Source organism: Tupaia chinensis, unplaced genomic scaffold, assembly GCF_000334495.1.
Source record: "Tupaia chinensis unplaced genomic scaffold, TupChi_1.0 Scaffold000057_1, whole genome shotgun sequence".
NCBI classification, from domain to species: domain Eukaryota; kingdom Metazoa; phylum Chordata; class Mammalia; order Scandentia; family Tupaiidae; genus Tupaia; species Tupaia belangeri.
This window is the reverse complement of record NW_006159515.1, coordinates 2125450-2140285: the sequence shown is the minus strand read 5'-3', so window position 1 is coordinate 2140285 and position 14836 is coordinate 2125450. Positions and strand designations below refer to the sequence as shown.

The window sequence follows — 14836 nt, the reverse complement described above, 5'->3', positions numbered from 1 at the left end:
ATTTTCTCTCGGTCCTCTCTGTCTCTCGCTCTCTCTTTCTCACACACAGTCCTTGCAACTTGAAATAGAATGGCCCTCAAAACGATTCAGAAGTATCATTCCCACAGAACAGAGGCTGTCCCCCTGTGGAGTCCAGTTGTCTGGTGTAGTTTGAAATGTAGACTTACATTTCACTTTAAAAAAAAAGTGGGGGCTGGTTGGTGGAGGTTTTACACAGACCTGCAAACGTTGTGCTCATTAGCCAAACTGTGGCCAAAGGGAGGAGATGCTGCTGTGGACTCTGCCCAGAACCCTGATCCTCGCAACCAGAAATAACATGACTTCACCCGCAGGAAGAGAAAACTTATGCAAGGAAGAGAGGAGAGCACCTACCCACAGGAGGGTCTCATGCCAGTATATAGGCAGGCAGCAGCAATGGGAAATCAGCAAGACTCTCCAGGAGAAAAGTAAGCCATTGTTATTTATTTAACCCAAATAGGGACAGTTAAAAGGGAAGGAGGAAAACATGGGTCATGTAAAAGAAAGCCTCAGGCAAAAGGGAGTTAAATCGTCATTCCTGTGTGATGAACCTCCTGTAACCCGTAAGCCGAAGGAATGGCGGTTTACCTGGAACAGATCTAAGAGCCTGTTTTCGTGGTTTTTCCCCCACCCTTGGAACTTGCTTCCTTGCTGTTACTACTTTTTATGCTTTATGTCCATTCCTTTTAATTAGGTTCTTTATGTGGATGTGCCCAGGAAAAGATAAAGAGGTTTATCACTGTTAGGTCTTCTTTTCCACTTCCTTAAATGAAGGGCGAGGACCTGGTGTTTATATGTTTGTTTTCTGAGAGAGTTTTTGCTATAGGGCATGTGCACTTGCCAAAGAAACAAAAAGTGAGAAATCACCCACCGGGGGGGATGGCCACACCACAATCCCTTCTCCTCCATTTTTCCTTTCCAGATCTTGGGCATGCACACACATGCATCCAGTGTGAGTTTTAAGTCACTGGGTCCGGGATTTGATCCGCAGTCATCTATGTAGGAGTTCCGTAGTGTAACTATTAAGCCATCTACTGGCTCCTGGCATTTGTTTTAATTCTACCCTGCTAATGTTCTCTTATTCCCCAAATAGGTCTAGTTTCATGATTGCATCCTATATTTCTGACATTGATTTCTACCAGGTGTCATCATCCCTATAAGAAATAAATGGTTGTCATTACCATTTCATAAATAATTTTCAAAACCGTATTGCTATATATGTATATATACATGTGTGCACATGTGTGTGTCATACACACATGTGAGGGTACTTTAAGAAGTTTGTAGAAAAATAGAATTAAAGTATAGGCATACTTTGGTTCAAAAAAGTTTGACATCTTTGCATAGTTTTTTTTCTTTTGGAGAGGTTTTTTTTGCTATAGGGCACGTGCGCTCGCCAGACAGACAGAGAGAGACATAGAGACAGAAAGCGAGAAATCACTCCCCAGGGGGGATGGCCACGCCGCAATCCCTTCTCCTCCATTCTCCTCTCGGGATCTTGGGCACGCACGCACATGCACCTGGCGTGAGTTTTCAGCCACCGGGTCCAGGATGCGAACCGCGGTCGACTGACTACGTGGGAGTCCAGCGACCTAGCCATTACGCTAACTGCTGGTTCCCAGACATCTTTGCATAGTTTTTTCAGAATGTGCATTTTCCATCAATCCTTTTGAAGATCCTTTCATACACACATGTATGTTCAATTATAATCTTTAAAATGAAAACAAGAAAGAAGAAAAAATTTAATCTCTTTAATTCCGCTATCTAGAGAAATAAGCCTGGCTAATATTTCTTTGTATCAACTTCTAAGTTTTTGTTTGTTTTGTTACAAATTATAAAAAAGACTATTTTACTGAAAATAACGCTGGGCACAAAATGCACCTCTTTCAGCTAATATCCTTTTATTTTAAGAATGTCTTTTTAATACTTTCTTCAAGAGACATCTTTTAGACAGACGCTTTAATAGATAAATCTGAACTCTATTGCCTGGAGGTGAAATAAGTCAGATCAGAGGATCCAAAATCCTGACCTGGAAGGCCTAGCTCAGAATCACCGGAAGGTTCAAAATACATTGATTCTAGGTACCTGGAAATTTTTGTCACAGGCCTGAGAAGGAGCCTGACTTCTCGTAGAACCTGGCACCAGTAGGTGTTACAGTCGTTGACACTGCCATTGAGTGTGAACCTCTGAGTGCTGCGAGAGCCACGGAAAGACTCCAAGCGGTTTGTGCAGGCCTGGGGGGCAGGGACAGGGCTGGAACACATGAGCTGTTTTCAAATTGCTGAAGTACCAGCCCATGAAGAGGGATTAGGCTTCTGCATGGCTCTGGAGGGCACACTGATGAAGTAAGTTCCCAACAAGCAGATTTGGGCTCACTGGGAAAGAACTTTCTAACAAGCAGAGCGGTGGAACAATTGATCTCAGGAAGCCTTGCATAACGGAAAATGGGCCAAATGTGGAGTCAGAAGACAGAGACTGGATCAGAGGCTTATACAGGGTCAATAAATCAGCTCTGTCACTCTGGCCTCTCCATCAGTCTAGACTCTGATCTATCACTGAGCTTTTACTGATTGGACCTGGCTCTCCAGTGCAGGCTTCTCACCAGGGCAATACCTCCCTCCCCCTAGATGCTGTTTGACAATTTTTGGAGGCATTTTTATTGTCACTGCAGTGGGTAAGTGGTTCTGGTCTAGTGCCTAGAGCCCAGGGATGCTGCTAACCACCCTATACTACACAGGGCAGCTCCCACAACAAAGAAGCATTCACCCCAGATATCAACAGTTGAACAAATCCTGGTCTAGGCAGTGGATCGACGTTGTCATGAAGGGTAATTTCTGGGTGCCAACCTCGATATGCCATCTGCTCCCTGGATGATATTGGGTAGGGTTAGGGTTAGGTTAGGGTTGGGTTAGGTTAGGGTTAGGATTAGGGTTAGGTTAGGGTTAGGTTAGGGTTAGGGATCCTCTGGATCCTCTGTCTCTCATTGTCCTCATCTATAACGTGGAGGTGGATTAATATTTATGGAGCGATTAACACATGATGACTCTAAGCTACATCTTCTAAGCCTCCCAGAAAGCCTGTTTTACTTTGTCTTTTCTAAGACGCAGACACAAAGCCAAGGATTAAGTGGAGGTGTTTTATTTGGGAAGTTTGAGTAACACAGCAAGGAAGGTGGAAGTGATCCACAAAGGTCAACAGCCAGAAAGGGTACTCCATGAAGCCAGCGACTGCAGGAGGTAATTGAGCCTTCAGAGAAATGCTAAGAAATGAGGCCAAAAACAGTCCAGAATTATTCTACTCCAGGTTCAGAGAGTTTCTGGGGTATTTGTACACATTGGATCACTTGGTTATAGGTGAGAGATGTGAGTGACATCTCTGCTAGAATGACAACCTCTGCTAGAATCCAATAAGATGCTATCATTCCCTTACAGAATCTGAGTAGTGAAAGAAATTTGATACTGCAGAAAATAGTTTGGTATAGGGCCTGGTGCCTAGAAGGTCATCGATAAACGAGTGTCTTGTATTATCTTGTGTGTCTCTCGAGCAGAGGGTTGAGTCAGCAGGGTTCTTCGGAAGGATTCTGGGTCACTCCGAATCCTTAGTGATGTTAGCTGAACATTTGACTTTGAGAAATAAAGGATCCAGAGTTGCTCTTGTTCCAGGAATTTCAGTAGCAAGAATTTTAGGCTTTGCCTATTAAGCATTGCTGTCAGAGGCCTCAGATGCAGCCCCCTTATGCCCCTGTGTATTTGGGGTCAAGATTGAAGGTCTGGGAGAAAAGATTCTGGTCTAACCTGGTCATAAGCTCACTCATCTAATCAGGGCTAGGTTATGTAAGAAGCATCTACCAAATCATGAGGAGCATGCTAGTAAATCAGAGGAGTGCTGGTTCCGCAAAATGCTAGTTATGTACAGCCTTCCTCCCCACTTGGCCACCCATGCACACACACATGCTCTCTTAAATACAATTTCATAGCTATAATTTCAAAATGCAGATCCATGCTCCTGCAATGGAAGGAAACCTGAAGTCACATCCAGTTACTGCAACTAGAGGGAGTAGAGTCACTTTTCCTTAGTCCAAACTGCAGGATGATGTTCATTTCTTCTTTAGTTCTATTGATTCTTCCTCAAAAGGCATATGATCTTGAGTAGCCATGGACAACAACTTGAGTAGATGTTTTTAATCATGGTTTTCCATGGCCTGCTATTTCCATTCTCATGTGTGATGGCTAATTTCTGGTGTCAAGCTGACTGGATTGAAGAATGCCTGGAAGACTAATGAAACATAGTTTCTCAGCCTCTGAAAGTGCTGACAGAGGAAGATCTACCTTCATCATGGGCAGGAATTATCCAATTGGCTGCAGCATGGGATGAACAAGTAGTGCAAGTGGGATTCTATTTCCTTTCCTCCTCCTGCCTTCTCCCCACCTTCTTCCAGAGCATGCTGTGTGTTCCACTCCTACACATCTGACCTGCTTCATCCTGTTGCTCCACTCAGCCCTTAGCTGCATTTGTACCTGCTGGCTCCTAACACCTGTGCCCCTTCAGCTAGACAGACTTTGAGGTTTTTGTTTTTGTTTTTGTTTTTCCTTTTTTTTTTTTTTTTTTTGAGATTTTTTTTTATAGAGCTCATGCGCTCACCAGAAAGACAGAGAGACACAAAGCGAGAAATCACCTCCCGGGGGGATGGCCACGCCGCAATCCCTTCTCCTCCATTCTCCTCTCGGGATCTTGGGCACACACACACACGTGCCTGGTGTGAGTTTTAAGCCACCGGGTCCGGTACTCGAACTGTGGTCGACTATGTGGGAGTCCAGCGACATAGCCATTACGCTAACTGCTGGTCCCACTCAAGATTTTTTTTTTTATTTACCCATTTTCAAGGTTTTAACATGAAGATTTTAATCTCTAAAGATATCATCAGGAGTGGTGATGACAATAGCAGAATTAACTATTAGCTATGGCATACTTTATTAAAAGCAGAAATCTGAAATTTAACATAAATCTAAGAGATTTTCATCTCCATTTTCAGATTTATCATCTGTATATGTATACTGAATCAAGGACTATAAAGAATTCAGTTCTAGGGTACCAGCAGAGGGAAAGGTTGATTACATTACTGGACTCCCATGTAGCTGACCATAGTTCGAGTTCTCAACCTGGTGGCTTAAAACTCACACTGGGTGTGTGTGCGTGAGTGCCCAAAATCCCAAGAGAAGAATGGAGGAGATGGGATTGTGGTGTGGCCACCCCTCCTGGGGGTTGATTTCTCACTTTCTGTCTCTCTGGTGAGCATAAGTGCCCTGTAGCAAAAAATGTCTCTAAAAAATAAATAAATTTTTAAAACTTAGAAAAAGAATTTGGTTCTACACCTTCTATTTTTATATCTTCTTGTCTTGCTTCTCTAACATCGTTAGTAAATATGCAGCAAAATAATCTGACACAGACCTCCTCCATCTAGCAGTCTATGACCAACTAGAATTCCATCACGTAATTCTTTATGTCTCAATAGTTTTCCATCTTTTTAAGTGCTGGCTCAGCGTGATTAAGGACTTAGAAAAACTCAACTGATGAGCATAGCTCCATGGTATGGCAGGATGATAATGTCTGACTATTGCTGGAAGTCCCTATCAGGCTGCAGAGACACCAGGTGTCATGGCAGGGGGCGTCTGCCTGGAGGGAAGAGGGAAGGAGGAGAGCTGGAGTCTGGGAGGGGTAGCCTGCAGGGGAGGGATACTTGTCTTCTGGCACTCCCAACCCCTTCCCCCAGTCTTCAAGTTCTTTTGTCTTTGGACTCTAGACTCACACCAGCAACTGTTCCAGGGTCCCAGGGCCTATGGCCTCTTGAGGGACCCCATTAGGACTGAGACTGGAACTGCACCAGTTTCCCTGCTCCAGTATTTCCACTGTTTCTCCAGCTTTCAGACAACCTATTGTGGGATTTTTCTGTCTTGTGATCATGTGAGATAATTTTTATAATAAATTCCTTCTCTCTTCTTCCCCTGTCCCCATAGGGCACATGCACTCACCAGAGAGAGACAGAGGAGACAGTGAGAAGGAAACTGAGAAATCACCCCCCAGGGTGGATGGCCACACTATACTCCCTTCTCCTCCATTCTCCTTTTGGGATTTTGGGCACACGTGCACATATGCCCAGTGTGATTTTCAAGTCTCCAGGTCTGGGACTCAAACTGCCATGTTGGAGCTCAAAGCTTTAACCACCACACCACCTCCTGGCCCCAATAAATCTTTTCTTTTACACATATATTTATCCTATTGGTTCTGTTTCTCCAGACAACTCTAATACACCATCTCAGAATTTGAGAGGCTCACTGCTTTTCACATGATCTTCCCCAAACATTCTGCAAAGGAAAGGATGATGGTCAGACGCATGTAAGCAAAAATCCACCATCCTTACCTAGAGTGGAGACTGTGGTGGGGGTTCATTCCTGGAAACATAAGGGTCTCACTGGAGAAATCTTTTTTTTTCTTTTTTTTTAAGAAAGAAACCAGAAACAACTAATATTAAATAATGTTTGTGATTTTCAGTGTGTTACGCAAAAAATATTTGGTTGCAGTGAAATCATGCAATTTTATAGCTTCCGATTCCTCGGTGATGTAGTAGCATAGAAAGTCAGAACTTCCTCTGTCAAATGACCTAGGGCTGCTAAAAGGTGCCCTCATGTGTCCGACTTCTGGGGGAGCCCCTGAGAGTGCCTGGGGAATGGACTGATTGATGACACATGTGGGGCATAAAGGCTAAGACCACCTAGCCCTGCAGAAGCTGTTGGCATAGAAAGCCCATGTGGCGTGATCTTAAAATGGGGCTCTTTTTGCTTAGGTTTTGGCTGTGGCATGGAAACAGTGGATTCATTGTCATGCTAAGGAGAGGCTACCATCGAAATTTTAAGGTGAGTATTCAAAAACCAGGCAACAACTGAATCGTGTACCTGCTTGTACACACACACACACACGTGCACATATCATGGGCATAAAAAAATCAGTTTGCAAAGATCCAATCTCCCCTTGCGGAGGAAGGAGTTTATAAGCTGTAATCAGACTTAGAGACGTGTAAGAATTTACTTCTGTTTTATTTTAAATACTCATCATATAATGACAAGTATTACCAGCTAAGAAGGGGGAAAAGAATATGTTGAAATAATCCAAAAGGTTTGGAATAGTAGGTGAATTATAGTCATTTCATTTTTAAAAATAGCACATGCCTGTTCCACACTTAACCTCACGGAGCGGCATGGCTGTCTATAAATTGTCTGCCTTGTAATGTGGTTCTGACAGAAGACCAGCAAGTTGCTTTAACGGGCTTATATGCATTTTGGAGAATAGATGTATTGAGTTGTTTGTTTCTGTTTTGATTCTTTTCCCCCAGCCAGTTCTGAAAACAGATTTCTCCTCAAAGAATTGTTACTGTCATTTTAGTGAAATCTCCGACTGCTGTCACATCTACATCACAATTGGTAATTGTCAAGCTTCATGTTATCAAAACAGCCAATGATTTGGGGCTGGGCTAGAAGCCTGTGATATTAATTTCATGGAGGAATATCACTCTTAGGAAACAAGTTTGGGAAAAGAATATGTTGAAATAATCCAAAAGGTTTGGAATAGTAGGTGAATTATAGTCATTTCATTTTTAAAAATAGCACATGCCTGTTCCACACTTAACCTCACGGAGCGGCAAACCTCACAAGTTTGGGTGACAAATTCTGACATAGAAAATACCTTTAAAAGAAGGGTTGGTGTGGTAATGACATTCTTTCTATTTTAAACTTTAATAAATGATAGTTTTCTGATGCTCACCCAATGCCAGGAGAAATGGAGCCAAGTAAATTTATCAGTATGGAAACTCTCTTCACAGTAATTCTGCTTGGAGAATTTGAGGATTAGGAGGGGTGATGCCTTGGTCCCAGTTTTACTGTTGGGCCTGGGAAGCAGAGGAGCAGCCAGCCCAGTGACTCCACACCCAACACCTCGGCCAGAAGCAAATGCTTCCAACACCATCTGTTCTTTCCATATTACCATCAGCTACTTGGAAATGGGACTTTTTAGAGAGGACTTAGTTGTAACGGATCATAGTCCAATTTTAGCAGCAGCAGTTGACCACTGTTCAGAAAGATCATTTTTTCCCAACCGATTTCTGTTAGGAAAGAATGTGTTTACCTGGTGGAGATATTCTGGGATATGCCACGGTGGAGAATTCCTTTTATTCTTTCCCCCATTTTAGGGCAAACTTGACTGGGGAAACATGTTTCCCACAAGGCTGTGCTGTCAAGGTTTGGGGGCGGTCTGCTGGATTGCTCAAACATCGATCCAGGTGAAAAGGGGCAGAGAGGAACTGGCTATATCTTGGAAGCCTGTCCTCTCACTTCCCAGAGTTGGCCTCACTCAAGTTACTGAACCTCTAAGTTCTACTTCCTTTGTCTACTGAAAAGAATGGCAGCTTTAACATGTAAACTCCACCAGGATCTGGAAAGGAAAGCCACTGGTCTGTTTCTCTTTCTTGCCCTGGAAAAAGAGGCCTTGGGTAGAGACACGATAGAGCCATTCAATAAAGCTGAGTCATCTCATGACAACAGCTGCCCCAGAGAGTTGCCCCATACCCAACAGACATTACATGATCAAGACAAGACTTCATGGGACAAATTACTATGTTGGGGGCTTTGTTACCACCCACAATTTTATTCTAGCTTGACTGATGTCTGCACTCTTACATTGGCTTTTCTTCCTTCCTTATTCCTCTTTCTGTTTCTTGCCATGTCTTCTAAATAAACATCGCTGGAAGAACCCAGACTGAAACAGATTAAAGTAAGAAAAGGATCGGAAACGCTGTCACCCAGATGTAATATGTTGGTTCTCTTCTGCATCCACGGGATCATGTAACAATCAAGTGACTTTTTAGATCCAGTCTTCATTATTACTTCATTATTGCGGCTTGCTTATCACCCTCTTCCCTGCTCCCCACCCTACCAACCCCACTAATATCCCAGTCTGTGTCCTATACCTTTCATCATGCGCACCTGATCACAGTGTGTCAAGAACATGCACCCAGCATCAAAGCATGTCTCCCATCAATGGGCAACTGTGACACCCTGTCCTGCAGCCAGGTCTGGGGGCCAGAAAATGCCAAACAGCCACAGTACTGTTTCCATTGGAATTCTCTTCCTCTCTCTCTCCATCTTTGTGCTCTTTTGCTATCTTAAGTTATTCAGTTAAAGTTAACTGCGGTGTCACTTGGTTTTGTCCAAATAAATGAGAAAAACCTGAAGCAGAAGGTGAATGTAAACTGGGAAAAATCTTGGCAAAAGTCATAAAATAAATGTTTGTGCTTCTGTTAAAAGCAAATATATATATATATATATATATTCAGTGCTTGTTAAAGCGTGGCAAGACATACTTGATACAGGACCATCAGGGAGGAATCTGTCCCATTGCAGTAAGGGCAAAATGGGGTTCAACTCTGTCAGTCAGTGAGTGGAGAATCACTCAACAGTAACCTCAGATGTAAGGACAATTCTGGCTAAACTGACCTGACAGGATTCTTGCTGAAGACTAGCCAGGGTGATCAGACCTCACTTGTGAGGTGGTGAAGAATGAGGGGCTGGTCAGGAAGTCACGTGATCAGACATCAGCGGTAGGAGAGTTGGCTCAACTGAATTAGCAGGGTTCTTGCTAAGACCACAATTTGTAAGAAAGTGTTCAGAAGGTCTCAGAAGGCTCAGAAAGCTGGTTAAAGCCTGAACAAGCAAAGAATCATTATCCCTTCCAGAGACAGCACTGAAAGGGACCCAGATTCTCCTTGCACAGTAAAAGTTAATACATTCTTAAACTTTCTGGAATTCAAGATGGCATCTGCTCCTTTTTACCTCTTAGATTTCCAATGTTCTTGTCAGCTGTAATAAGAAACAGATCCTTTTTAATGGTATGATGTATACAACAAAGAAAAAAACAAAAGTGTATGTGTGTACATGCATGTGCACATGTATAGGCTCATGTGTGGGCTGTCAAGAGACTAGAAATGCTACCTGACACGTGTACAACATCATCTCTGCTTGAAAACCCATTTGCAAACACTACCTCATTTTTTTTTTTTTTTTTTTTGGAGAGAGATTTTCACTGTAGGGCACGTGCGCTCGCCAGACAGACAGAGAGAGACATAGAGACAGAAAGCGAGAAATCACCCCCCAGGGGGGATGGTCACGCCGCAATCCCTTCTCCTCCATTCTCCTCTCGGGATCTTGGGCACGCACGCACACGCACCCGGCGTGAGTTTTAAGCCACCGGGTCCAGGACACGAACCGCGGTCGACTACGTGGGAGTCCAGCGACATAGCCATTACGCTAACTGCTGGTTCCCCAAACACTACCTCATTTCATGTTCACAGTAATCGTGTGGGATCCGTAGAAAAGGCATTATCATTAACAGTGGAGACAGAATAAGGAGAAGACGTCCTCTCTTCAAGAGCAGCAGGAAAACAATCATTATCAAAATTAAAAAGAATACAAGTGTCATCCATGAAATAAATCATCAGTATGCCAAACTTTAATAAAGTTAAAGACATCTATGTATGAATCACATTCAAGAAGGTAAGACAAGCCAAAAGGACCAGACAGTGGTTCAGTGATAAAACAAGCCACTCTGTGTGGAAGGGCTCCTGGTTCAGGTCTGGAAACTCCTTGAGTATTCAGCTGTGTATTTGACCATGATCTGGGGCTGCCTGAGGCTGAAGGTGTATCACAGTGTTAAGACCCTGTGGGGGTGCTCTCTTTCATGAAAGAAAGAAAGAAACTTTTAAAAAAGACAAGCCACAGATTAGAAGAATATATTTGCAAAAGACATATCTGATAAAGGATTGTTATCCAAAATATATCAAGAACTTTTAAAAGTCAACAGAAAGAAAGAAAAAAGGAAAAGAAAATGTCAACTTAATTTAAAAATACCTGAATAGAAACCTTACTAAAAAAAGATGTACCATTGGAAAATAAATATATAAAAGATGCTCAACATTGTGTCATTAAGGAAAGCCAGTTAAATGATATATACCTATCAGAATGGCCAAAATCCAGAACACCGACCACACCAAATGCTACAAGGTTGGAAAGCAGTAAGAACCCGCATGCATTCCTAGTAAGAATGTGAAATGAGCAGGCCACTTTGAAAGGACCTTTGGTGGTTCCTTACAAAACTAAATATACTCTTACCTTGCAATACAGCAATCAAGCTCCTTGATAGTTACCAAAATGAGCTGAAAACTTGTATCTGCACATAAGAACTTACACAAGGATGTTTATAGCAGCTTTCTTTATAATTACCCAAACTTGGAAGCAACTAAGATGTTCTTCCATAGATGAATGGGTAAATAAACTGTTACACATACAGATAATTAAATACATTCAGTGCTAAAAAGAAATGAGCTGTCAAATGATGAAAAGACATGGAGTCTCCTTCCATGCATAATTCCAAGAAAAAAAAGCTACACAGCCCGAGAAGACTGGATGATTGTAACTGTGTGTCAGCCTGGAAAAGGCAAAACTATGAGGAAAATAAAAAGATCAGTGGTTATCAGGGGACGGTGGGGAGGGAGGAATGAGTAGGCACATCACAGAATTTTTAGGGCAGGGAAACTCCTCTGTATGATACTGTGAGGTGAATACATGGCAAACATTCATCAAAATCCATGGAATATACAAAATTACGAATGCACTTCACTGCAAACCTAGACTTTGGGTGATGATGTGTCAGTGTAGGTTCATTGATTATAACAAATGTATCACTATGGTGGGGCCTGTTGATGGGGGGCTATGGAGAGGTAAGTAATGTGTGATATATGAGAATTCTCTGTTCTGCTGTGGTCTTAAAACCACTCTAACAAATAAAATCTATTAAAAGAAAAAACAAACTTTATAAACCGCAACTTCAGTGGTGCACAGTGCTACCATTTGGGAGACTGGAAGCCACATAGGAGGCCTGGGTTTGGTTCTTGAACCAACCTGAACATGCTGGTACAACTGCACCTGCCTGTGATCCTAGTGAACTGAGAGGTTGGGGCAGGAGGATCGTGACACCATGAGATCCTGTCAAAAGTACCTCTCTATCCTTTCTCCCTTTTTCCCTCTCTCATAAAAGTTGGAGGAGTTAGGGAGGACTTCATACATAATAAAAGTAAAGGGCAACAAAAATCCTCAAAATTTAAGATCTTAGTTAAGAGATTTCAATCACAATAATAGGGTAGGTTCTGTTTTAGTTCCTCAGGAAAAAATTTTAACAAGTTGCTATTTTACTAATCCCTTCTCATAATGTTAATAGAAAACCCAAGAGGAAACTAGAATTCAATCATCAAGTCCATGCAAGTTGAAACCCTGCATTGCAGTGTAGCTTAAGTGCTTTACACATGTGTGGAAGATCCGCTGGCTTGGTTACAGCCCTGACTCTCTGCCCAGTGCGGCAGGAACGACAGTATTATCAGAGGCTCCAATGTGGAATCATCTGTTCATTCCAAACACATGAATCACTCCAGATATCAGAAATAACAACACAGTGGCCTCTCCCGAAGGAAAGGATTGCAGCATGCCTGAACACACAGACAATGAGAGTGGAAATACTCATTTACACACACGGAAAACAGCAACCCAATCTGAGTAGCTCTTTGAGAAGCCAGGATAAACGGGAGAGAGAGAAGGAAAATGTCTCAGTCCTTCCACTTAAGAGAAAAGGAAGATGATAAATGTGCCTTTCACAAGAGATGTCTGTGTCACCTATCCCACGATATATTGATTCTAGCCTAGAATTCATGTAGACTTACCCCAGCCCTGAAAGACCTTCACTATTAGCAGACGGCCAGGAACGTGACCTAGTCCCAGTGATAGCCTCTGTTTTTTGGTTTTTGTTTGTTTGTTTTGGAGAGGTTTTTGCTATAGGGTGTGTGCGCTCTCCAGAAAGACAGAGACAGACAGAAAGCGAAGAGGAGGTGGCCGCAATCCCTTCCCGTCCATTCTCCTCTCGGGATCTTGGGCACGCACGCACACGCGCCCGGCGTGGGGATAAGCCACCAGATCCGGGACTCGAACCGCGGTCGACTACATGGGAGTCCAGCGACACAGCCATTATGCCAACTGCTGGTCCCTCAATAGCCTCTGTTTTAAGCTCTTTTGATACAATGGGAGCTGTTGGATCACAGATAATTTATTAATGCTTTAACTGCATCAAGTGCATCAATCATTTTACTTACAAGATAATTCCTTATATAGAGTGTAACTTTTTCCATCTTCTTGTTTAATTATAGGTGAAAACCTGAGGGACCAGCAGTTGGCATAATGGCTATGTCGTTGAACTCCCATGTAGTCAATCGCAGTTCGAGTCCTAGACCAGTGGACCGGTGGATTAAACTCACTCCGGGTGCGTGTGCATGCATGCCCAAGATCCAGAAAGGAGAATGGAGGAGAAGGGATTGCAGCATGGCCATCCCTCCTGGGAGGTGATTTCTCACTTTCTGTCTCTCTGTCTCTTTCTGTCTTTCTGGCAAGCGCGTACACCCTATAGCAAAAACCTCTCCAAAAAAAGAAAAAAAAAAACTGAGTTATAGTTTTTCAAACCATTGTTTTCCTCTCTGCAAAATTCTTCCTGCCTCTATTTATCCAGATAATTTTTGTTTTGTTTTGTTTTCGCCATAGGGCATGTGTACTCGCTTGAGACAGAGAGGGAGAGTGAGAAATCACCCCCTGGGGGGATGGCCACGCTTCAGTCCCTTCTCCTCCATTCTCCTCTGGGATTTGGGGCATGTATGACATACACCTAGTGTGATTTTCAAGCTGCCAGGTCTGGGAATGAAACCATGGTCAGCCATGTGGGAGTCCAGGGCCCTCACCACTACACCCCCTGCTGGCCTCTAGATACTTATTATTTCCTTCAGCACGGCTCACGCATCACTTACATTCAAGATAGAGAACTCCCCATTTTGGTAAGTATGAAGGAACTTCAAAAACTTTGTGGAGGGGGTGGACAGTGGCAAAGAGGTGAACCATAATGTCTGTGGGGCTGAGCCACTTGGGAAGTTTCTGGGTTTATGTCTGAAGACCTATCTGAGCATGCCCAATGCACAAGTACCCATTGTCCAGGGCCGGCCACTGCTGGGGAGGATCATGGCCTCAATACCCTGTTGGGCTGATCTCTCTCTTTCTTTTTCAGAAGAAATAAACTTTTTAAAAAGTTTATGGAAACATGAAATTAAAGCACAATTTTATTTAGTGCAAAAAATTCTTTTGAAATCGATAATAATTGAAATTCCGAATATGCACTTTCCATGAACTTTTTGAAGACCTTGTACCCTTTTTACATTCTCTTTGCTTGTGGTCCAGTTTAAAGATCTCCGAATTTGTCTCTTGCTCGCTGAAATGTGAGGAACATGAGGATTAAGACCTAGTACTTAGTCTGGTTATTGTTAAAGAAAAGATGTTCATTATTGAAATCGATAATAATTGAAATTCCGAATATGCACTTTCCATGAACTTTTTGAAGACCTTGTACCCTTTTTACATTCTCTTTGCTTGTGGTCCAGTTTAAAGATCTCCGAATTTGTCTCTTGCTCGCTGAAATGTGAGGAACATGAGGATTAAGACCTAGTACTTAGTCTGGTTATTGTTAATGAAAAGATGTTCATTCAATATTTAAAGAATAAACAAATATACAAATGAAGAATGGGAACTTCTTTCTTAAGTAACAGAAATCAGATCACACAAGTTTCGAAAGCTGATGTGGAAGAGATACGTAGGAAGACTGAACTACCAGCTACTGGTTTCTCAAGCTTGAG

General features: G+C 42.7%; 1 long non-coding RNA gene across 1 annotated transcript; it reads left to right on the top strand.

Moving 5' to 3' along the window:
* The first annotated feature begins 306 nt into the window (after window positions 1-306).
* LOC102491223 (uncharacterized) lies at window positions 307-9157 on the top strand. Its single transcript, XR_333472.2, has 3 exons — window positions 307-446; window positions 6860-6929; window positions 8816-9157. It is a non-coding gene; the product is annotated as an uncharacterized LOC102491223 (long non-coding RNA).
* Window positions 9158-14836: the final 5679 nt, after the last annotated feature.